Raw genomic sequence first — 25499 nt, 5'->3', positions numbered from 1 at the left:
AAACTCTGGGGTTGAGGTCTGTCTAGCAATCATCTTTTTTTTTTTTTTTTTTTTTTGAGACAAGGCCTTGCTCTGTTACCCAAGCTGGAGGGCAGTGGCGTGATGTTGGCTTACTGCAACCTCTACCTCCCATGTTTAAGCGATTCTTGTGCCTCAGCCTCCTGACTACCTGGGATTACATGTGCATACCACCATGCCTGGCTAATTTTTGTATTTTTAGTAGAGACTAGATTTTGCCATGTCGGCCAGGCTGGTCTCTAACTTCTGGCCTCATGTGATCTGCCTGCCTCAGCCTCCCAAAGTGCTGGGATTACAGGTGTGAGTCATTGCACTGGCCATAGCAATCATCTTCTAAAAAGTCCTCACCTCCAGGTGATTCTGATGTCTGATAAAGTTTGAGAACCACCGAATTCAAGGGAGTTGACTGCCTGATTAAATTACTGAATTATCTGGGAAAGTGATTAGAAATATCAGTTCCCCAGGTGGCACCCCAGAGTAATTAAAATGAAATCTCTGAGGATGGGACCCAGGTATCAGTATTTTTTGGAAGCTTCCTGTGTGATACCAATGAGCAGGCAAAGTTGAGAATCACTGGCCTATTAGCTCCTAGGGAAAGGGAACATCAATGAGCTGAAAGTGTTTCCACCTCACCACATCTTTTCCTTCTCCTCCATCTCTCCAAACTCAGGGAGAAGACTGCTTAAAAGAGCATTCAAAATGCCCTCACTGGCTGAGTGCAGTGGCTCATGCCTGTAATCCCAGCACTTTGGGAGGCTGAGGTGGGTGGATCACAAGGTCAAGAGATAGAAATCATCCTGGCCAACATGGTGAAACCCCATCTCTACTAAAAATACAAAAATTAGCTGGCCGTGGTGGCAGGCACCTGTAATCCCAGCTACTCAGAAGGCTGAGGCAGGAGAATCGCTTGAGCCCAGGAGGTAGAACTTGCAGTGAGCTGAGATTGTACCATTGCACTCCAGCCTGGTGACAGAGCAAGACTCTGTCTCAAAAAAAAAAAAAAAAAAAAAAAAAATGCCCTCACTATTGGATAATGTATTTCTTGTATATCTGTTTTATCATAGTCTAAATATGCATATGTTAATCACTTGTCATAATTTCCTTTCTTCCTGAAGCGTGTGTCCCTGGCTAGGCTATGGGCTGGTTCAGGCACTTTTTGCCTAATACTGGCCTGGCTTCTGGAGCTAACCACGTGCTGTAGAGGCCCTTGGATTAGGTGCCTCCATCCTGCAAACTGAGGAATCCAACAATTCTCTTTTCTTTTTTTGAAAATATCTTTGGACTTCATCTGAGATAGTCCTGAGAATTTATAAAATTGAGTTCTGCTCAGAAGAGCATCATCACTGTAATATGTGGCGCTCTTTGGGGCCCCTCTTAATTCTGTAACTGGGAATGTAGACAGAGAAAGAGGGAGAATTTAGAAATGTTTTTGTCTTTAGATTGGAAAATGACTAGGTCATAAGCACATGGTTTAAAGGGGTCTTCCCCTGGGAAGCTTTAAAATCATGGCCTGTCAGTGCGTGAAGGGGCCTGAGAACACCCTTTCAAACTCCCTCATTTTAGAGATCTGGCAACCAAGGCCCAAGGAGGGTTCATATTTGCCCCAAATCACACAGCAAATTAGCGGCAGAATCAATCCCAGAAACCAGATTTCTCAACTCCCACTCGGGTGCCCTTACCCTCCTACATCATGCTGCCTCTTATATTTTAATTTTTTTTTTTGGTAACATGGGCTTTATTCCATCCTCTCTCTCCCGCTAAGGGTTTTTATTAAGCATGCCTGTTTTATTTTTAAGTGGCTGATAGAACTCATCAATTAGGTAATTGAAATGGTTCTGAGGATGCATTAAGTCATTTTTATATATGCTGGAAAATGAGTCTGTAAAAGTATAATGCAGGGGTAATGAGATGTCAAAAGTCATGGAAATGAGAGGATCTGAGTAGAATCATGGAGACCCTGAAATAGGCTTTGGAATTTTCCAGGATTTTTGGTGCATTTTTGTTGTTTATATTTTATTGGTTGTATAATAATTGACATGAAAAACCCAAATAGCCACATTTTTCCATTTGGGCCCGTGATTCAGAAGACCAAGGATCTTTTTAGAGGATTTTAACTATTTACCACACCTTTAATGAGAAAAAAAGGTTCAAAAATTCCTTTATTTACTTTTTCACATGTTTTATATTTTCTGGATTTCTTAGTGGCAGCTGTAAAAAGGGCTTTTCATGTGATCATTTCATTCAGTAATTTGTCTAAACTGAGGCCTTTTCCCTTTTTTTAAATGCATGCCCAGCTGTCACTGTTGCCTGCTAAAGTGATTTTTCTCTATTATGTTGTCACTTTACACTCCCACAGGGTCCAATCCTGCGGGCCGTACATGCATGGAACTTGCATTAAAGTCATGGGAAGCTTTAACATGTGAGAATGTGTATTTAGGGCTCAGAGAAAGGGCCTGACTGTGGTGAAACCTCAGCTCTGGAGTGCTGACCCGCACCGCAGTCGGAATGCTGGGATTCGGGCTTATCTCTTATCTCCCTGGGGACCTTGTGACGCTGATACGGCCAGTGGCCAGGGGATCTGGGGGCAGATTCTGCATCTATCCAAAGGGTAAGCTTTCTAGAGTTTCATACTCCAAAGTGTATCCTCTCCATCCTGATTCTACCATTTGAAGTTGACATCCAAAGCAGAAAAGTGAAGAACCACAAGGGAGGTGAGGACATATTATATTAGATTCAGTATTTTCTTTTGTGTTTTCTAAGAGGAGTGGGGTTGGGCAGTCAGAAAATGCATTCAGCAAGTATGAGAGGAAGTGGAATTGTGCTTAGAGAACGAAAATACCCTGGGAGCGGGAGGAAAGCTGGTCAGTATGGAGAAGGCCTTGGTTTTCCGATAGTGAGTGTTATTTTTTTTCCTTCTGATGGCTTGCTTCTGCCTGCTCACATATGGTTTCAAGGTGTATGTTCAATTGATCTCCTGTGAACAAATCAGGACCAAGTGGTTCTTGGGTCTGAAGTGTTCCATTTTACCTTTTCATCCCCATTTTTCCTTTAAGAATTGAAAGTACTACTGCTTCCACCAGGAAGCCCTCCAGGAGTACTCCACCCCCCCACCCCCCGCCCAATGGCAGCTTTGTCAGCCTCTCAGAGCATGCATGACAGGAAGGGGTAGCTTCAGCTGGCACCGTTGCTACTTGCGGATCTGACATGAAGTACGACTGGGATGGGTGTGTGTTGGGTTGGAAGAAGAAGTAGGACTTTTCCCATGGAGAGGGAATTCTCTGAAATGAGAAGACTGGCTATCTCTCTACATACCTCAAAGGAGGGCTTGAAAAACAGGATCCCTGCTGAATTGTGAGATCCTGGGCATATACACAGGGGAATTTAGGGCCCAGAGATACAGAACTGGGGACAGGGCTCTTTTCTCCAAACGCCTCACAAATCTCCATGTAGTTCTGGTACTGGGAGCCCCATGTGGGTAGCCCCAGTGAGCCCTACAGACCGAGCCCTGCAGAATCTCACTGAAGTTACTACCACACAGACGGAGGCCCAGCCCCTGCCTAGGAGGCCAGAGAAAAGAAACTCCACAGACTTATTCAGGAGCACAGGGACACACCCAGGACCTCCTTAACATAACCAGGGGAGATTTTGAGGAAAGACTGCAGTGCTGTGAGAACAGATACGGGCTCAGAGCTCTACAAATTTGGATATTAATACTAAGGCGGACGTCATAGATGCTTAAACTCTTTTTGAGAACTGTAGGAATGTGACTTATTTTAGAATGAAGGACAACCCTGGATGTGGCCAGAGGGAAGACCTAGGTATGAGGGAGGGGCCCAAATGAAGACCCCTCCACCTCGTCTCACCCTCTACTTCCCAGGCCAGTCCTGGGATGAGGCTGGGCTCCTATCTGCACACTCTAAGCACTCTCGAAGCTAAGCACCTTCCCAGAGGGAACATTCCTCTGTTGGTTTAAGTATTTATCCATGTTTCCGGAGCTATTGACCTTGAACTTCCTGCTCCTGAGGGATCTATACCAATCTGGGGTTTGTTTACATGCTGTTTTATTGTAGACATTTTGTTGCTGACTGTCCAATGACACCATGGGGCAAGTGCCACCAATGCAGTTAGGCATGCATGCCACAGGATAATTTTTTGAGACCTCTTACTATGTTGTGGGCTAATACATGAAAAAAATGAAAACAAAAGAAGTAGGGAAAAGATACTTGATCTTGAATCAGAAAAGCCAACTTGAATGGTTCTGCCATTTCTAGCTTTATGTTTTGGGGCAAGTCACTCAAATGATGAATCTCAATTTCATCCATCTATTTCCCAGAGTTTGAATGAGGCTCAAATATTTTACATATATATTACATATGCAAAGATGTATAATATTCATGCACATAATATGTAATTGACACATAAATACATGGTATTTATCTGTGTATGTTATATATGTGTAAATAGTATGTATGTAAGCATACTAAAATCTTATTATACATATACAGTTTGGAAAACTCTAAAACATTGAACTGCATATATATTTGGCATTTTTATTTTTGAGATAATGTGGTTCTCACAATCCTCGTTATGTGTTAGTTTTGCTGAAACATGTTTCCAATGACGTTGGAATTTTAAACAAGAATCGCTGTGATATAAGAGCTCAGTTGTTTTAAATGAACTGTCCCTTTTCCTCTTGGGGAAAATGAAAGTAACCACAGAAAATCATCTAGTATGCGCCTCTGTTTCTACCTTCGATTTACTGTGTAGGCACAGGAACAAAGAGAAAGGTAAGTCGATCAGCTGTAAAGGGAACGGTGACCTTCATTCATTTTTACTCTCTCTTTTTGTGACTGAGAAACAATAATAATAAATTCTCTCTTCTCCTGCCTAGTTCAAGAGAGAGAGAATTTAAGTGTGTTTTATGACTTGAGCTTCTCTTAGGCCAATCTGCTTCCCTAGTAATGGTGAGTTAACCCTGGACGTCCATTAGCATAAATGAATGTTATTTTATTAACTCTGATGGGGGCCTAATCAACGCTGATTCTCCCTTTGGCATTGTATTTTGGAGGGTGCACCCAGGTGCTCTCCCAGATGTGAAAAGGAGAGAGTACTGCCTGGCTCCCTCCCTGCCACCACCCCAGAACCTTCAGCTGCAGACGGTTCATGCCTGACTGAGAACCACTCAAGTGTTCTGTGAGCCACACACTCTGCTGCATCTAATAAAATCTTTCTGCCCTAGTCCTTCTCTAGGAAAACAGACACAAATGTGAGTGGCGAGAGCCTGCTCATGGCCCAGGCTGGCTGGCAGCCACGTGCGGAAGAGGGTGGCAATCACATGCTCTGGCATCTCTGCCAAGAGAGAGCAGATCCGCAGCCGGGGATCCGTCACGTGACATTGACAAAGTTCCGGCACAAACGTTCAGGGGTTTCATCTTCTTTTCCTACAGGGGGGGTCCTTGCACTGTGTAGCTTAGCTCCTTCCTGGCAGTGTGTGGGCTAGCGAATGAGTGTGTTTGCAGGTGTGCCTGTGTATGCTGGGTGGAGAGAGGAAGGAGGGGGAAAACAAAGCCTTGAGATGCTAAACCATGAAGAGAGAAAAAGTTCCCAGCAATTGCACTTAGCTCTGCAGGGCAGAAAGTAGATGGATAAGCGCATTCGGGAGTTAGAAGATCTGAGATTCAACACAAACTTGAGCATCTCCTGGAAATTAATCTTTCTGTGTCTTAGAGTCTACAGTCTATCTGTAGAATAGAAAACGATACTTGTCCTACATTCTTTTTTTTTTTGAGACGGAGTTTCGCTCTTGTTACCCAGGCTGGAGTGCAGTGGCGCGATCTCGGCTCACCGCAACCTCAGCCTCCTGGATTCAAGCAATTCTCCTGCCGCGCCACCATGCCCAGCTAATTTTTGTATTTTTAGTAGAGACGGGGTTTCACCATGTTGACCAGGAAGGTCTTGATCTCTTGACCTCGTGATCCACCCGCCTCGGCCTCCCGAAGTGCTGGGATTATAGGCTTGAGCCACCACACCCGGACTCATTCTTTCCAGAATAGCTTGAACTCCTAATGACAGCTATTCTTTGTAAAGGATTGTCCAGTTTCTAAAGTGCACTTAAAAGTAACAAGGTGAGCTGTAGTATCTCTCGGAGTGTGGGCTGACTATCCCCTGGGGATTAATTCTGTGATCAGAATTAACCACACAGCTCCTCTGGAGGCGCCCCTAAGGGACCCCCAAGCTTGGGGACATGACCCAAAAGTCAGTCAGCAAGATGCTCTGTCCCGGGAGTTTACATCTGTTTATGAGCCACAAGAGAACAGAGGGCAGCTTGCAGTGAGATCACAGCCATTCTCCTGGAACTGCCCCACAGAGGCTGTCTCCGAGACCCTTTTGCTGGGTCCCCAGCACTGCTGTGGCTCCCCTTCTTCCTGGAATTCCATCTCCTTCAGTTCAGTAAGTCTCTCAGGTATTCTTCTAATAAATTCCCTTGTTTGGCTTAAGTTAGCCTCAGATCCTAACTGATAGCACTTCCAAGCTTTCTCAACTAGAAACTTTCCATGAAGGACCACTGTGAGCTGGCCTGAGTGGGAGAAGTTTTCTCCATCACATTGGGTTTGGTCTCGCTCTGGGTTTCACAGCAACAGTGCCTTCCACTTCGATCAAAATAGAAGAGGCACAGCAGAGGTCTCCAGGGAAGTCCTTGCTATCAGTGTGTAACTCTTCTGGGATGTCTGGAAAATAGTCATGTTATGAGGCAATACCGTGGTGGAGCTTCTTGATGGGCAGAACAAAGAGGTGTTTGAGATCACAGGTTCCTGAACCAGTTTACCTGGCTTCATATCCTGGCTCTGCTGCTTACCAGCTATGTGACCTCCCAGGCTACTGTGTGCTTCACTTTCTTCCTCTGTAAAATGGGGGCAATGATAATATGACATCACAGGCTATTATAATAATCAAATAACTTAAAACACATATGATGCCAAGAATGGTTCTTGGTATGCAGTAAATGCTTAATAAATGTCAGCTGTTAGTATTATCCTGATACTGGATACTCTTCTGTTATCACCATGAGAGTAAACATATAGAAGAAAATCTCAAGTTGGGTTAATGGAAAAATAAAAGCATTTTTAAAAATAAAAAATAAATGAAATGAATGAACTGCTTTTTGCTGGTGTCTAGAGAGATGTGCTAATGGCAGAGTTCTCTTGGATGGAGGCAAAACTTCATACTGTTGACTCCAGACTGGACAGTTCCATCCAATAAAGGAGAGGTTTCTAGCCCAGCTTTCTCTCAGCAGTTAGGCTGGAAGCTACAAGGGAGCTAATATGGCCAAGTGCAGAGATTGCATCATGTTTTAAAAAACAGACTTTGCTTTTAGACATATTTTAGGTTCACAGCAAAATTGAGCATAAGATACAGAGATTTCCCATATGCCTCTTACCCCCTATCTGTACAGCCTCCCCCATTTTCAATATCCCTTTCCGGAGTGGCACGTTCGTTACAGTGGATGAACCCACATTGACACATCATTATCAGTCGAGGTCCACAGTTTAGAGTTCATTCCTGGTGTTGTGCATTCTATGGATTTGCAGAAATTTATAATGACACGTATCTATTATACCATTATAATAGCATGCAGAGAAGTCTGACTGCCCTAGAATCATGAGATTTTTTGCTTACCTGGGTCTCTTGAGCAGGCATTGAGCACACAAGGGCTCTCCTGTTGGTGAGAGAAACAGACTTCAGGGCACCTTGGAGGGCATGGGGACTGATGACAAATGTGTGTGTGCACCACAACACCCATGTAAAACGAGTCTACCTGCCCCGTGATGAAAAACTGCTCACCTTGACAAAACAGGCATGATATTCATTTGGAGCCTTGCTTCTAAGAAAGATAAATCCTGCTGTCACTGCACAAAGAGATAAGAAAGACCGGATGACAGTTTTTCATTGATAAAAGATTCTGTCTGTATTTTAAAAGAATTTACTTTCTTCCCCTCTACTGATACCCACATGAGTTAAGGCAGAGATACGCTATCTTTCATGTTTTTGTCAGAATGTGTTATTACTGCGGGTGGCGGTGACTCAATTGCTTCATTTAGTGATCTGACTGAAGCAGAATATCGCCTGTGCATGAGCTACAGGGCCCAAATAAAGTACAACCTCCAGAATTAAGAAGCAAGACCTGGAAGCATTCTTGGCTGGAAGGGAAGCTAACAAGAGTTCATGTAAAATGGGGGAGGTTCGCTGTGTGCAGAATTCTTCCTAGAAATTAATCTTTCCTGATAGAAGTTTAAAAAATTTGCTGATGTCCAGGTTGTTTCTGAAAACCTCACTGGGAAGACAATATTGTACAATAATTAATATAAGATAAGCAGTCATCCAATTGATTTTCACATAAAGTAATGTGTCAATAATGTTGAAAGAAAAGAAGTAGAGAGTAGCCATTCTGTTTACAGAGTATGGGGCAGAAGTGAAAGTTCTGTTCCTCCCGCTGGGTCCAAATCTGAGTGAGCATGCTCTCAGTTATAAGTGTGAGCCGAATGATGAGAACAATGGACACATGTGGGGAGAACGACACACACTGAAGCCTGTTGGAGGAAGTGGGGCAGGGGGAGGGAGAGCATTGGGAAGAATAGCTAATGGATGCTGGGCCTAATAACTAGGTGATAGGGTGATTTGTGCAACAAGCCACCATGCCACATGTTTACCTGTATAACAAACCTGCACATCCTCCACATGTACCCCTGAACTTAATAAAAGTTGAAAAAAATAACAATAGATACACTTAGAGACTTACCTATGCATATATTCATCATGGTTACTTATAGTAAAGAAATGGAAAACCTTCAATATCTAACAAGAGAGGACTGGGGCTGGGCGCGGTGGCTCATGCCTGTAATCCCAGCAATTTGGCAGGCTGAGCCAGGCAGATCGCCTGAGGTCAGGAGTTTGAGACCAGCCTGGCCAATATGGCGAAACCCTGTCTCTACTAAAAATACAAAAATTAGCTGGGCATGGTGGCGTGCACCATTGTAATCCCATCTACTGGTGTGTGCCTGTAATCTCAACTACCTGGGAGGCTGACGCAGGAGAATTGCTTGAACCCAGGAGGCAGAGGTTACAGTGAGCTGAGATTGTGCCACTGCACTCCAGCCTGGGTGAGAGAGAAAGACTTTGCCTCAAAAAAAAAAAAAACAGAGATGACTGGTTAAAGAAACGCTAGTTTACCCACCCATTCTAATGTAGCCATTACAAATGATAAGGTTAAGAAACTTAAGGCATGGAAAATAGTCATAATTTTATAAAATGTATAAAGTATTTATAAAATAAAATATGTGAAAAAAACACCTTAATAAGAGTATAAGGCAAATTTGTGGAAAACTTACCTCTGTTTTACACTTCAGTAAATTCAGGCTAAACCAATATCAAATTAACCAGAATTAAGATTAGGGCTCAAATCTTCTGACTTCTGGTCTAAATTGTTAGGCTTTCCCCACCCCCCCACACTATGTATACTTTCTTAAATCTAACACTTTCTGAAACTGGAAGTTTTACTTCTGAGGATTATAATACAGCATGTCATATACTGAGACTGGATATAGCACAAGAAGCTGAGTAAAATTCATTTTAGAAATAGGTGAAATTTAATGATGAATGTATTTGAAAAAAAAATCTGGGTGAGCAGGCATAGTCCTTCCAGATCACACTAAGCAAAGAAACTTCTGATCCTCATTTGGTTCCCCAGGTAGATTTTTCCATCGGGAAGAGAATGCAGTGGCCAGTTGGTGTGAATAGTCCAGTCTGCTTATCACTGTTACTTATTAACAGTACATTAATCCTCCCAGCAACCCAAAGAAATAGGAACTCTTATTAACCTAGCTTTAAAGAGTAGGAAACTAAAGCCCCGACATATTAACTTACATTTAAAGGGTTTTGGCATAGAAGATGTTATTGTCCCCATTTGACAGATAAAAACACTGCAGGTCAGCACACAGTGGATAAGAACTGGGCTCTGGAGTCAAAGTTTTGTATCCCAAGCTCCTTCACTCACTAAGGCCATCTTCCTGGTGGCCTTAGGAAGATACTTGTGACAGAGTGTCTTGACTGATAATAACCACAGCAACATTTCTGCTCCCATGTGCTCTTCTAGAATCTAGCCTTTCAAGGGGTAGAGTCTGTTTTCCCTCCTCTTCAAGACTTTATAGGCAAGACTTTATAACTACCTCCATGAATACAATGAGATGGAAGTGATGCTGCCTGACTTCTAAGGGTAGGCTATAAAGATGATGCCATTTCCACCAGGCTCTCCTTCTCTGGGGGGTCTTTTCCCTTGGAACCTGCCGCCATGCTGGGAGGAAACCCTCACAGAGAGACTCCTGTGGAGAGGAACTGAATGAAGTTCCCAGCTCACAGCATCAAACTCCAGACATGTGAGTGAATAAGACTTCAGATGATTCCTGCCCTCTCCATTTGAGTCTTCCAGTTGAGGCCCCAGACATGGTGGAGCTGAGATGAATCATCCTTGCTATGTCCTATTCATACTTCTGGGCCCCAGCATCCATAGGCTAATAAATGACTTCTTTAGAGCATAAGTTTGGGGGTAATTTTCTACACAGATAATAGTAACTGGAACAGTATTTAAGATGCTCTTTGCTATCTTCCTGTCCTTGTCTGCAAAATGGGAGCAACAGCAGTATCTATTTCATGGTGGTGGTGAGAGTTTGATGTGCACAAATTGCTCAGTGTACTTCCTGGAAAATAATAAACTAATGTTTACATAGCACTTACTCTGGGTCAGGTATTGCCCTAAGAACTTTACATATGTTAACTTTAAATCTTTAAAACCATCTTTTTTTATTTTTTATTTTTGAGACAGAGTTTCGCTCTTGTTACCCAGGCTGGAGTGCAATGGTGCAATCTCGGCTCACCGCAACCTCCGCCTCCTGGGTTCAGGGCAATTCTTCCTGCCTCAGCCTCCTGAGTAGCTGGGATTACAGGCATGCGCCACCATGCCCAGCTAATTTTTTGTATTTTTAGTAGAGACGGGGTTTCACCATGTTGACCAGGATGGTCTCGATCTCTTGACCTTGTGATCCACCCGCCTTGGCCTCCCAAAGTGCTGGGATTACAGGCGTGAGCCACCGCGCCTGACCTTTAAAACAATCTTATGACGTAAGTGCTACTTAAATTTTATTTTGTTGAGATGAAATGGATATAGTAACAATTAACCTTTTTGAAGTGAGCAATTCGGTGGCATTTAATACATTCACCATGTTGTACAACCACCACCTCTCTCTGGTTCCAAAACCAGGGAGTACTACAAGGTTACTACTTTACAGTTTAAAGGGTACTACACAGTTTACAGAGGAGGAAATTCAGGCAAAGAGAGGTCACGTAACTTGTCCACGGTTAGACAGATAGTAATGGCAGAGCTGGGATTAGAACACACTTGGACTTCAGGGTCTGTGATCCTTGCTGTCACTCTGGGCTGCCTGGTGTACAAGTGAAGTGACTTGCCCCAAACCGCACAACTGCTACATCCACTGGCAAAGCCTGGATTGCTCTGCTCTGTTCCTAGAGCTTGTGTATTTTCTGCTGAAAGAAAGCTTACATTGACCGCATCAGTCAAGCTTCTGAACACCCTGAGTCAATATGCAGGATCTGATCATTCCATAAACTCACCATGCTGAGGGTCAGACCCTGAACCTTCCTAAACAACACCCACCCTCCCCCACAAGGTGTGGTGGTCACCCACTGAGGTTGCACTAGAGATGGCCAGCTCCTCTGAATATCTTAATTGCCACATTGATCTCTTCGGAGTGAAAAATGTGTACTACCACTCTGCAGTAAAAAGGCTATTTGTCAGAGAAAAACATCCCTGGTCCAAAATGAATAATTCTTTTACTCTGTGGCCTACCAAAATATTTGCATAATTGCTTTAGCTAGAGCTGCCCAATCTTAGACTTCCTGGCCCACGGTGGTCCTTCTGTAGCTGCGTAGACTCTGCATGCATATGTGTGCTGCCCTCATAAGAATAGAGTTTTATGCTCTACAGACTCAGTGTAGATTGGATTGATTGCTTTTCCTTTCTTTCACAGTGTCAACACTAAAAATACAGAATCCTACACATGAGTTGAGGCTCGAGTCTTAGGCAGGTCCAAGGAGCTGTGAATGGTATGGGTGTAGCAGTCAGGCTCCAGTTAGGAGACAGAAACCATATCTGTTATTGACCAGAGGTTAAAATCAGTTCTGACTAGTGTGGGTGGGGTAGGGTAGAGGTTGTTTATGTGGGCCTGGGAGCCCGCTCAGAGGTGGAATGCCAGGAATTGAGGGAACATGCAACTAGGACCTGACTGTTAAGCATGAGGCTAGCGGAAGACATCTGGGCCTGACGGGGCAGTGGAGTGGAAGCTTTGTCTCTTGTTACTTGGGCCTCATACACACACCATATTTACCACATGTGACAGGGAAAAGGATGTCTGAGGCCCTAAGGGCAGGCACTCAGTGTGCTAAGAATAACCATGCTACATGTTCTGCAGGGACATGCCACTATTAATCCATCAGCAGCAAAGCATGTGCTTTGAGTGGTTTTGCTTTTTCCAGCAGTCCTGGGTCTGTACTGCACCATCCACAACAGTTTGACAAAGAGGAAGGAACAGAGATTTTGGATTCAGTCAGATCCTGGTTTGAGCTCTGGTCATGTCGTTTATTAGTTGTGTCACTAGGTCACGATCTTCCTGGGTCTCAATGTCCTCATATGTATTATGGGACTAATAACATCCTTATGGCTTATTTTTGAAAATGAATGCATGGAATGCTGTAACGTGTACCACATGTAGAAGGTGTGCGATGACACGCAGTAGGTCAGCATGGCTTGCATATGCAAGAGAGTGGGGACTTTCTGACTATAAACGGAGCCAGTTAATTAGGCCACACATTGAACTTTAATCTTGGCCTTCACAGCATCCTACTCTAACCAATGTGCCAGGCATATACTTATGGTGTTGAGTTTATAGAAACTTCAGCTTCAGTGATTTGAATCAACATCAATGTTTTATTCTGGAGGCAATTAGCAACTCCTCCGTCACTTTGTAAATCCACTTTGCAGTTGCCATTTTGAGACAGAGCTGGCATTACGAGGCTTAATTCTGGCAGGTAACCGTCGCAGTTGCCCAGCGGAGCTGCAATCTAGTAATGGAAAAGTGTTTCATTTTAACTATGAAATTTAACACAAAGAATACAGCTGCTCAACCGGGCAGTGACAATATATGTTAATTTGATTTATATACATGCAATGTACCGTGCCTAATGTTGAATGTTGGAAGACTCCAGCAAGCCTGATACCAGCCACATAAATGAGACACTACCATTACGAATTGACTTCACGTGTAAAAGCTCACCTGCTTGGAGCAAATAAAGCTGTGGGAGTCAGTCTGTGCAAGAGAAACGAGAAGGGACATTCTCCTGCCTGGCACACATGAGGGCTGGATTTTCCCAAACCAAGGATGTGGCTTTTTGAGAGGTAGTCCACAGGATTCTCACTATATGCCCAGTTCATTGGCAGGACTGGGACATTGCGACCAAGTAAATAAAGAATCTGTGGAGTGGGAAGTGGCTTAGAGCTCCCTGTTGGCTCACAGCGTGTCCTACTTGGATAAGAAACTTCTGGTTAACCAGAATCCCTGAGAGCAAAATTCTTACAGAAACTGACAGCCATGTGGAATGCACATGGCAAAAAAAGCACATGAATATGCCTCTGTGGGGCATGTGGGGGTGTGTGTGGTATTATATGTTGTATGTATGGTATGTGTTGTGTGTACTGTGTCTATGGTGCATATGGTATGTGTGTGTTGTGTGTCTGTGTGTTGTATGTATGGTGTATGTTGTGTGTATTGTCTCTAGGTATGGTGCATGTAGTATGTGTGTGCTGTGTGTCTGTGTGTTGTATGCATGGTGTGTGTTGTGTGTATATATGGCATGTATATATGTGTTGCATGTGGCATATATATGTTATGTGTGTGTTGTGTGTATTATGTGTGTTGTGTGTGGTATGTGTGTTTGTGTTGGGTGCATTGTGTGTATTCGTTCATGCTGGGTGCGTGTGTGACATCTGGCACTCATATTCACTTTGGACCAATACTGTGTAGAGATCTAGGTTCATCTTGGGTACCCTGGTGCATGGCCAGATCACTTTCTGTCTTCATTTTCCCACATTATAGTAAAGACAGGCTATTGACATATGGACAATGTTGAAAGTAGAGGGGAGAAATCACCCCATTCCTGCAGCCCCCTTACTCTAAACTACTGCTAATTTGAGATCTTCTCTTATGATGTTTATCCACGAGTTTGAGAGTGTATTTGTATTAATCAGTGGATGCTGCATCTTATGATAACTTTCCATGTTAAATTTCTACTTAGTCTTCATAACTCTCATCCTTAATGGCTGTATAATATTCCATCAGCACTGAATCATTACTTCTAGTTAGATGGCTTTAGAGCGTTCTGTATAATAAATAGCACCACTCTGAATATTCTCCATTCCGTCTGCCCTGGTCCACCTTGTCTTCTTTAACTCTGAGATTGGTGCAAGCAGTGGTGGCTGTGGCTGTGGCTGGAACAGCTCATCTCTTGGCATGGACTGGTTTCTGCACAGTTGAGGGCATGGTTGGCTAATTCATCTGCCTCCCGTTTCAGCCCTTCATCAAGGCCTTGCATAGGCTGCCACTCCGGTTAAAAATGCCACGAGACAGCTCTTTCACCTCACCCCCGAGTGTGCTGCCATTTCTTCAGTGCCCAGTACAGTGGCACCCGTTGCTGGCGCTTCAAAGCCCTTTATGCTATGTTTACCCTTTTGCTTTTCCTCTTTGTCCCATAATAATCAATTTCCAGAAGATGTTTCCTCTTTATCTTGAAATGGGCAGGACTTTTTAGAGTGGGCTAGAGCCCTGTGAAGCAATTTATTCTGTGGCCCTCCTGGAAAGGGTAGACTGCTTAAGTGATTTTCTCAGGATTTCCATGGTTCTCAGGACTTTGTGCTGTGTTCCTTGCTGTCCCCGGCCCCCAACACACAATCCTTTGTTGGGTCTGCAGGTGGGAGGTCGTGCATTTTTCCTCGGCGCTCTTCCCTAAGGTGTCCCTTATGCTTCCTCATGAAGCCTCTCGTCCATGTCTCCAGTCTCCCTGATGACCCCACAACCTGCCCTGCTCTGCCCTGCCCCTGAGCTGGCACCTCGTCATCCATTGGCCCCTGTGCTTCTTTCCCAGCTCTTTATTCCGAGGCTGCTGGTCTTGGTCTCTGGAATCATCTAATTGTGTGAGGATCATATTATTTTCCAGCATGTAAATCACCTGTCATGGGGTAGGCACCATATACCCTGGAGCAGTAGGGTAACTAGGAGGGAGGAGTTGGCAGAAATGACTCATTGGTACCACTTCCAGTTTCCTGCTATGCTCTTAACACTGGAATTCGGAGTTGCCACCCCAACTGGGAAAGTCAACCTTCCACTTGCTCAGGCCATCTCCCTCATTCCTCTTGGAGCTCATCTAACTTGGTCTCCTTTTCACTGACGCAGGAAGTAGAAGACTCTGGGCTTATGCCCTCAGTGTCCTCTTCCTCTACCTTCTCTTCTTTCTCTAACTGGTCTTTTGCAACACCCAGTGCCCGTTCCCCTAGGAAATGCTGCTCTCAGAAAGGAGTACCGCAGAAGTGATCCTCACCTCGCTGAGGAGTTGGGGCTTCGTTTCCTTTTTCTGGGGAGGCAGTGTGGTGGTGAAAGACTGTTTGGTCAGGCAGAGCTGAGTTAAAATTCATACTCTGCAACTATTAGTTCTTTGGCTTCAGCTTTCTGAACCTTAGTTTTCTCATCTGTGAAATGGAAATAACACCTACCACTGATGTCATAAGGTTTGTAAAATACCAAAGTTTCCACGCATAACGACTACTTATTGACATGGATTATTTTTATTTGAACCTTTGGTCTATTTGTGGGATGAAAATATTTGAAAAAAATTTGAACTGCAGCAGCAGATTCTGGTGAGCGCTGGTGTGTGTGTGTGTGTGTGTGTGCACATGTGCATGCATGGATATCCATGGATGCCTGCATGTGCAATGATTTGGGGGAAGCTGGGAAATCTCTGAAATCATACGAAGAAAGGAGTCTTCTCTTCCTGCTATTAACTTCATCCTACCCATTTCACATGGATGCCAGTTCTCTTTGGCTCTCTTGTTTTAGTCTTTAACCAGCCAATTGTATAGTTTTTCTAAGAGTGGTGCTTTTCATGATCATACCTCTTGCTTTCCAAACATCCACAACCTTGCCTTGAAGTATCCCCAGGCCTCTGCCCTTCAGGCACAGCAGTGTCAAGCCATGAATCTCCAGGGAAACCAGAGTTCAGAGCCCTGTTTAGTGAACATGGGCAGAGTTGTTGGCATGGCAAGAACATTTTGGAAAATGTAGTCTTTTGGAAAGCAATTTGATAATATCTATAGACATTAAAAATATATACACCTGATTATTAACACCATTAGGAATCAACCCTAACTCTAAAGAACATTTGCATAATATGCATAAAGAAATGTATCTCAAAAGTTCATTGCAGTGTTATTTGTTGGTATGGAAAACTGGATACAACTTAGCTGTTTATCAATGTGGGAATGGTTAAATAAGTCTTCCATATAATGGAATACTATATAGCCGTGAAGAAATGAGGTTAATTTATCTGTCTTGCCACAGAAATCTTGCCAAGGTGTTGTTGAGTTTAAAACACAGACACACACATACACACACTCACATATACACTAACATTTACAATCTGACCACATCTAAAGAAAAATGACAGAGAAATATTTGGGTATATACCTCTATATTGAAAAAGAAGTGACAGGATGAACACCAAACTGTTGATAGCTATATCAGTCAGAGTCAGTCAGGGAAGCAGAAGTATGAAGTATTATGGAATAAGGATTTTTATTGTAGAAATTAGTCCGTATACATTATGAGAAGAGCTGACCAGGAAGGATCCAAAAAGGGAAGTTGAAGGATCAGAGAACAGTTACTCCCCTGCTCTGGTACAGCAAATGGGTGAGAGTACACAGGGAAATCTAGAATCTAGCATGTTCAGCTGCTGCAGCAGGATGCAAAGGGGGTTTGGGGAAGGTTGTTGACTGTTCATGGCTTCCACCTCTGTAAGTTTATAATGAAGCATCCAGAGGTTGCCAAGAGTCACTGTTGGTCAAGAGGCTGGCAGTTGGAAAGGAAAGCTGGAAGTGGAAAGGAGAAGACCGTGATAAACTGGACTTGGCTGGCATCTCTGCTCTGTCTCTCATCACCTTTGACCAATAACAACCTTTAGGATGTAATGACTGCTGCTTCACTGTTGTCTCCCAAATCTCAAGCAACTTCACTTTTTGCCAACTCTAACCCACAAAGGGAAGGCAATTCTGGGAAATATTGTTCCAAATTAACCAGGTTGACAGTAGAATAATTCAGCAGAATAGGATTTTCCCTCTGAGGAAGGGAGTAAGAGCTAGGAGGTCAAGGGTTACTTGTACACTATGCTTCACACTGTCCTGAATCCTTCACCACAGAAATGCGCACATGGAGTGCTTGTGTGTGGAAACCAGGACAAAAAGGAAATCAGAGTCTCTTGACTTTTTTTTTTTTTTCAAACTCTTAGCGGGCTTTCTTCTATTCTTCCATATAATTATCTCCTGTTGCCTTATTGGTATTATTCTTTTCCTCCACGAGATTGCTAATGATTTCATTTGTTAAAAACAAAAACCTGAAAAGGTGCACATGTGTACAAGTGTGTACGTATGCACATATGTGAGTGTGTATATGTGCATGTGTGCTGCATGTGTGTGACCCCCTATCTGGTTTACTCTTGGGTCCTTTCCCTTTAGTAATGGTCCTGTGACCTATGCCAAAGACACCCAGGGGGCAGGAGAACCCAGGAGGGGGGTTTGGTGAGAGAACAATGGAAATGTAAGCTCCCTGGGAGATAAAACTCATGTAGCACACAGGGGGGTTTTGTTCCATTAATTTTTACTGGGAGAGGCACATCCCCTGCTGCTATAGACTGCCTCTCCCTCAGGCACAAAGCCAACTGTGTGTTCTAATGCAACTGCCTCTTTGCAAATAACATAGGAAAGAAGATGCAGGGTTGAGATAGGTGCATCCAGCACGGAAGCTACAGTTCAAGGCCCTTGGCTTCCTCCTGTGGGGCATAGGAGATTGGGGGGAAATGGTGTGAGCCAGGAGGGGCGCTGCTTGCACCCCATCAGTGTGCAGCACAGTCCCCTTCAGATGCTGCTTGGGAGTAGAAGTGTCAGTGGACCAACATCGCAAAGGAGAACTTGGTGTTGGGGCCTCTTGTTCTCCTGGGGCCAGAGCCTTTGGCGTTTGTCTTCTATCAGACTGAACATCTGCCAAGGAGCAGGGGAAGTCACTTGAGATGAATATTCCCTTTTCTGAATTGGCCACCAAGTGACCCATGTCCAAGACGTATCACCATTTTCTGAGGGTGGTGGTGGAGCAGTCTGTGGCACAGACAGCATCTGAGATGCCCCAGTGATCTGTAGTTGAACAAAGAACTAGGATACGGACATTAACCCCTTTACACCTTATAATGAGTTCCTCTGTAAGTCCAGCATCCAAGAATTCAGCTGGGCTCACTCAGAGCCCCTTTGTTCCTCCCCTCTGGTAACACCTTCCTCTGGTGGTTAGCAAGCTCCTTGCAGCAGGAACCCAGTTGCTGGATTTGCATCCTCAGTACCTAGTACAATGACTGGCTTAAAATTGAGCTCCCTCTGCATTTGTCCATTGCCTCAGATACTCCCTGCGATCCACCTGACTCCATTTTCTACTCCTAGTTTCCTTCCTCACTCTGCCTCTGTCATGATGATCTCCTCCTTGTAGGCATTTGGATGCACCAGGCATACTCCAACCTAAGTAACTTTGCGTTGACTATTCCCTATGCTCTTCCCCAGAGACCCGCAAGGCTAATTCCTCACCTGTTCCCAAATCTCGCTCCCAACCATGCTGCCTCATTTAAGACTGCAACCTGCCTCCTCACTCCTCCCACTGCACTACACCTTTTACTTTACTTGCCTTTCCTTCCAGAGTATTTATCATCTTCTAACATAATATGTAACTCACTTTTTGATTACACGTTTTTGTTTATTGTTTATATCCTCCCATGTAAAAAGTAAGTCTTTTGAGGGCAGGGATCCTTGTCTATTTTGCTCACTGATATATCCTAAGAGCACATAGAGCCTTTAAATGAATATTTGTTGACATTTGTTGCAATTCATGGACAATCTTTCATGAAGAAATTGCTTAGAGATATTTCACGTTTTGGGACATTCAGCTGAGAGGACTTTTGCAAGTTAGCACTAAAATGAAAGAAGACTGGTATTTCAGAGCTTCCTCAAATTCCTGCAGTGTCAACACAGACTCAGGATGGTGTAGTGACAACAACAATAATCATAAATCACAACAAAGAATTGATTCCTAACCACTATATAGTGTTCTACAGATGTTGAATGCCTTGTATTTGAGCTTCACGATTAGAGAAAGGCAAGGCAGATAGCATTACTCTCATTTTGCTTATGTGTAAACAGCTTCAGAAAGCTTAAATGATGTCCTGGAGGTCACACAGCTAGGAAATGATGTAGATGGTTCATCAGCTTAGGTATTGTGATTGTTAGTCTGTTCTTCTCTGTCACGAGGACTGCCTTTCATATACAGGCTGTTCTTGATTGCCACATCAAAGATGTTCAGGACAGAATGGCAGGATGAGGCACAGAGGCTGGAAACATAAGCTTGGAGGTTCCCCTTGTGCTGTGGGATTCCTAGGAGTAAGCTATAAGCTGGAGCTTTCAATATCAAGAGGTAGGATTTTAGAACAGAGCAAGATGGAGCTGTCTGCAGAGGTTTTGTTATTTATTTATTCTTAATTGCATAAAATCATAAACGTATGCAGATAATTTTTTTTCTTTTTGAGACAGAGTCTCACTCTGTCACCTAGGCTGGAGTGCAGTGGTGCTATCTCAGCTCACTGCAACCTCTACCTCCTGGGTTCAAGTAATTCTCCTATCTCATCCTCTTGAGTAGCTGGGATTACAGGCATATGCCACTACACCTGGCTAATTTTTATATTTTTAATACAGACACGGTTTCACCATGTTGGCCAGGCTGGTCTTGAACTCTTGGCCTCAGGTGATCCGTCCACCTCAGCCTCCCAAAGTGATAGGATTACAGGTGTGAGCCACCATGCCTGGCCATATGCAGAGAATTTTGATTGAGATTTCACTGTGAAGAGTGGGTAATATTGCCTTTAGCCAGCCTGGTTTGTCTAGTACCTTTTGTGGGCAACATTTTTTAGAGTCGTGTTTCTCAATTAGACAAATCTGGGGGACATTTGGCAATGTCTGGAAATATTTTTTGTTGTCACAGCTGGAGACAGGGGTGCTATTGACATATTGTGGTTAAAGGTCAGAGATGCTGCTATACATGCACAGGACAGCCCACAAGAAAAAATTATCCAGCCCAAAATATCAATGGTGTTGAGATTGAGAAACCTTGCCTTAGACTATGCTGGGAATGACTGTTCCTGGTCCCCACCTTACCCTGGTTTTTCTGGATCTCTAGTTCTTTTCCTTCAGAAGGAGTAGAGAATGGGCTAAAAATCTCTCTTTAAAATGATTCCTTCTAGGGAATTAATTGGCAAAAGGAACAAGGAGTTGCAAGCTTCCAGAGCCATCAGCTTGCCACCTGCTGCAGCATCAATCACGTTCCTGCCTATGCCAAGCCTGGAGGTGGAGAGTTGTGCTGCTGGTGCGGGTCTGCAGACTTCAGATGCCCTCCCTGGACCAGGGATGAGCCAGTGAACACCAAGGTAGGAGGGTCAGCACTCTATGTTGTCAATTGCCTAGATGCCTAAGGCATCATGTAACCCAAATGGACTCCTGGATCTTATCTTTGTCTTGACAGTTCTCTGGTACTGCTAGAATGCCCAGGGATATTTGTTCTAACTTATCCAATTGGTATTGAAATACTTTCCAAATGAAGGATAAGGCTGTCAGCGACTACTCTGAACATTAGCATATGCCTGCCAGTGTTTGCTTCCCTTACCAACAGAGTCAAATCACAGTTTCTCTCCTGTACACAGTGCCTTCCAGTTCCCAGAGAATAATATTGGGTCATGAATGGACACACACACATATCTTCACATACATAATTTTTAATAGAATGTTAAAACTGATAGTAGAATGAGAAAGAAAAACAACTCCTTAAATATTATTTCTTCCTTCACTATTAGCGGCACGGAAACAGATCCTGAAGTGATTTAAATTATATTCTAAGACTCCAGAGTTAGTAGCAGACCAGGACTGGAACTGTGGTCTACAGGACTCCTAGCTGTGAGCTATTTCTGCTATCCAAGGATTAAATAAACTATCAATTACTAGGATAAAGTTAGCCCTTGTTTAGATGAAACTCATTTTACAAAATGTTAAGTTTAGAGATTTGAGCAAGCAGGACGTTAATCCGCATCACAGAGACATGAGGCTTGGCCACCTCGTGCTTGGGTATGCCATGCCTTTGACTTAAAACACCTTTTACTGTCTGGTTTTCCTCTAAGCTCTAGGAAACCTGATTTCTAGTCTCCTTGGCAGGCCCTTCTTTCTCTGGCAGTCCTTAACTTCTGGGGTTCCTTAGGATGCTTGGGAGTTCTTTTCTTTTGTACTTGACGATTTCTCCTGGGATAACCTCAGCTCTCCCTTGTCACCAGTTGCTGTATTAGTTAGCTGTTGCTGTGTAACAAATTATCCCAAAACTTAGATGTCTCTTTGATGATGTGTGCCCAATCTGTCCTCAGCCCAGTGTATGTGTGGGGTGAGTTTCAGGCTCTGTGGGGAAGGGCAGGGATGGAACTAGGAGGCTAACAACAGGCTTTGTGGGATGTACATCTCATTGGGTGAGGGTCTAATCTCTCACAAGATCCTGAGTTCCACCAGGCTCTGTATTTCTTCAGGGCCTAGCAAAATGCCCAGCATCTTGATACGTAATCAATGAATAGATGAATGCAGAAGGAGTTGCTGCATTGATGTGCCTCCAGGACTAGTGGGCTGTGGAGTTGCCTACGTTCTTTAGTTATTTACCACCCAGTGTTGGTTGTGCAGTGGAAGAATCTAGAGGACTTCTTTATAGCTAAGGATGCCAAGGCCTCACTTCAGACCTCCTGAATCAGGACATTGGGATGTGAAGTCTGGGCATGTGTGGTTGTAGAAAGTTCTGCTGATAATTCTGTTGTCTGCCTGAATGAAGAATGAATAATTCACAAATTATCTACTGGTTGATTTGCTTTTCTGTGAAAACACATCTTTAGTATTCCATAGGAAAATAGGATCCCCTTTTTGTCATTCCTTCGCATACCTGTCGAGGTGTCTGTTGTATTGTCAAGTGTAATCATTGTCTGTACTATCTGAACTCAAGTAATATATATTCTTGCTTCCACTAGGTATGTGTTTGAATGTCCTGTTTTTGCTGATTCCTGATCCACTAATGTGTGGATATCTTAGATACCCACCTCATTTATTATTAAAAGTAAAAGATTAATTTATTTAACTATTTTAGGTATGGCAATCATAGTAATGAACACAAATAGACAAGTATTTTTGCCCTCACAGAACTTATAGTCCTTGAGGGAAACAAACAGTCAATAAACAAGATAATTAAAAAAGATGTATATATCTGGATGGTGATAAAGGCTGTATTAGTTAGCTATTGCTATATAACAAATTATCCCAAAACTTAGATCTTAACACCATAACAATTTATTTCATCAAAGTTTTTGTGGGTCAGGAATCTGAGAGTAGCTCAGCTGGGTGTTTCTGGTTCAGGATTTCTTAGGAGGTTGAAGTAAAAATATTGACTGGGGCCGTGGTAAGTCAATGGCTTGTCTGGGGCCAGAGGCTCCTCTCCCAAGATGGCTTACCCTGTGACTCCTGACAAGAAGTCTCCATTTCTTTCCATGTGGACCTCTCCATAGAGTTGCCTGGGTGCCCTCTTTACATGACAGCTTATGTCCAAATCTACATCAGCAATCTAAGAGCAAGAGAGTGAGCAGGAGGAAGCCATGACACCTTTATATGAGCTTGTTTTAGAAGAGTATCCCATCACTTCCACCTGCTTGTCCTTGTTAAAAGTGAATCACTCAGAAAAGCCCATACTTTAGAGGAGAGAAATTGGCTTCTACCTTTTGAAGGGAGAAATATCAAAGAACGTGTTGATATGTTTTAAAACCACTGCAAAGGCTAGGGGGAAAAATAAAAGCAGAGAAGGGAGATATGGAGAGCTGGTGCAGGCTGAGCTGTCATTTGGGATAGGATGACTGGGGAAGAACTTGAGACTCACATGAATGTCTGGAGGAGGCCATTGTGGCTGGAGCAGAGCGTGCAAGAGGAGAGAAGCAGGAGGTAAAGTCAGGGAAGTGACAAGAGGCTGTGGAGCGATTGGGAAGGGCTTTTTAGACCATTGTAAGGACTTTAGCTTTTACTACAAGTGAAATAGGAAGTTAATGGAAGCTTTTGAGAATGGTGATTTTCTGTCCTATGAAGAATAAGACAAGGAAACTAAGGATAAAATGGGAAGATCAGTTAGGGGTTCTTGTCATAATCTAGGTGGAAGAGGACCATGGTTTGACCTTAGAAGGGGTCAGGGTGTGGGTGATAGTGAACAACCAAAGACATGGTCAGGAGTGGCTGCATTCGGGATGTATTTTGTAGGTAGTGCTTCTAGATTTGCTGATAGATTGGATATGGGATGTGAGTGAAATACAAACATAAAAGTAAGGATTGTTTGCAAGGGCTTTGCCTCATGCAACTGAAAGAATGGAGTTGGCATATGTTAAGATGCGAAGAAAGTACCATACGTCTGGACAAGCCTGCTGCACGAAGCAAATTCAAGCTTCTTCAGCGAAGGTGACCATTTTTCCTTGAACATTTTTAAGGCAGCACAAAGACTCAAAAGCAAACTGATTATTGAAACCTCTGGTGTCTATTTTTTCAATTAATACTCAAAAACCATCATTATTGATAACCTAAAAAATAAAGAAGACGGTTATTAGCAGTGTCTACAAATGACCATAGTCCCTGACAGTAGTAAGCATAACTTTAGAGATGAACTAGAAGATGTCTTGGACAGAAAGATAATCAATGAAGGTGAGAAAAAGAAATCCATATAACAAGAATGTTCTACATGCAAAACAACCAAGCAAACTCTTGCTCATTCAGTTTAACATTCTCATTTAAAATATTTGAAAATTCATTTATCAGTCATCTATCCTACAAATATTTATTGATAACATAATATGCGTTAGATGTTGTTCAGAGTTCTCATTTAAGGCAGAAATATTGAGTTGAATCACATCAACTTGCTGATATTTGACCATTTGTGGTTTACCACGATGGCCATTTCATATTGTTCAAGGTAATATTTTATGAAAAAAATTTGATGTACAGGTTGCTTGCTCTAATCAACATGTCATTTCATCACGTATGCATATGCTAACGTTCGAGATTTTAAGGTCCATTCCTCCTACACTATCCTAATAATGTGGTTCTTATTTAATAACTTAGTTGTCCTCATTTCTGTCTTTTTACACCTGTCACACCTGCCTATTGTAATTGAAATGTCATTCTCTCTTTTCCTGTCCCTTGTGTAAATGGAGCACAGCTGTTTCCTGTCACCTGTGTGGACAATGTCCCTTCATGTACTTGAACCTATCTGTAAGGTCGTATTATGAGGTATTACTAGGCCTGAGGATGTACTTATAACTAAGTACATCACATCTCAGCTGTTTTTGGTATCAGTTTAGAGTATTAAAGACCAGTCTGAGCCAGTTATAGCCTGACTCTGAGCCCCAGCTGTGTGGATCTTGCACAGATATGCTGTCTTGCATGTAACATTTGTGACAAGCTTAAGCTGCTGGTAATAGTGTCCCAGCCTTGAGGGCAGGTTTAGCCAACACCAGTTTACAGTTACGATCATCATTTGATAATACTTTTCAATTTCTTATTTCAGAGCTGAATGTCTGTGAACCAAACCAGAACTGTCTCTAGGTACACAGGCAATTTTATTTAAGATTGCAATAAGAAGTGGTGTGTTTCTCACTTCCCTTGGACTCACCTGCATTTTTTATTCCAACACAACATATGCTCAGCTCTGTACATCTCAGAAACAGAACATCTTATCACTCTGTGGGGATGTTACTCTCTTCCTATTATGTGGCTTCTCTTGTGCTCTACAACTTCATTTTGTATCATCTCATTCTAGAAAATGACATTCTCAGAGGCTTTCCTGAATTAAGTAATACAGTTACATTGGAATAGCTGCAGCTTGTGTCCAGGCTGGAATACGATGCTTGTGCTATGTGAAACAGGGTTGCTGTTATTTTTGCCTGTCTTACTTAATTAGTAT

The 25499-nt window shown here is 43.1% G+C and overlaps 1 long non-coding RNA gene across 11 annotated transcripts in view; it reads left to right on the top strand.

Moving 5' to 3' along the window:
• The first annotated feature begins 2634 nt into the window (after positions 1-2634).
• LOC105712861 (uncharacterized) overlaps positions 2635-25499 on the top strand; it is a 726004-nt gene continuing 703139 nt past the window's right edge. For all 11 annotated transcript variants that reach the window (XR_010341408.1, XR_010341407.1, XR_010341406.1 and 8 more), the window contains exons 1-2: positions 2635-2729; positions 20734-20916. This is a non-coding gene — a long non-coding RNA (uncharacterized LOC105712861). The remainder of the gene's footprint in view (positions 2730-20733; positions 20917-25499) is intronic.

This window comes from Aotus nancymaae, unplaced genomic scaffold (assembly GCF_030222135.1).
Source record: "Aotus nancymaae isolate 86718 unplaced genomic scaffold, 86718_ANA_hifiasm-v0.15.2.pri h1tg000008l, whole genome shotgun sequence".
In the NCBI taxonomy this organism is placed as follows: Eukaryota; Metazoa; Chordata; class Mammalia; order Primates; family Aotidae; genus Aotus; species Aotus nancymaae.
Note: the sequence above shows the minus strand (reverse complement) of the source record. Positions and strands in the feature narration are given on the sequence as shown.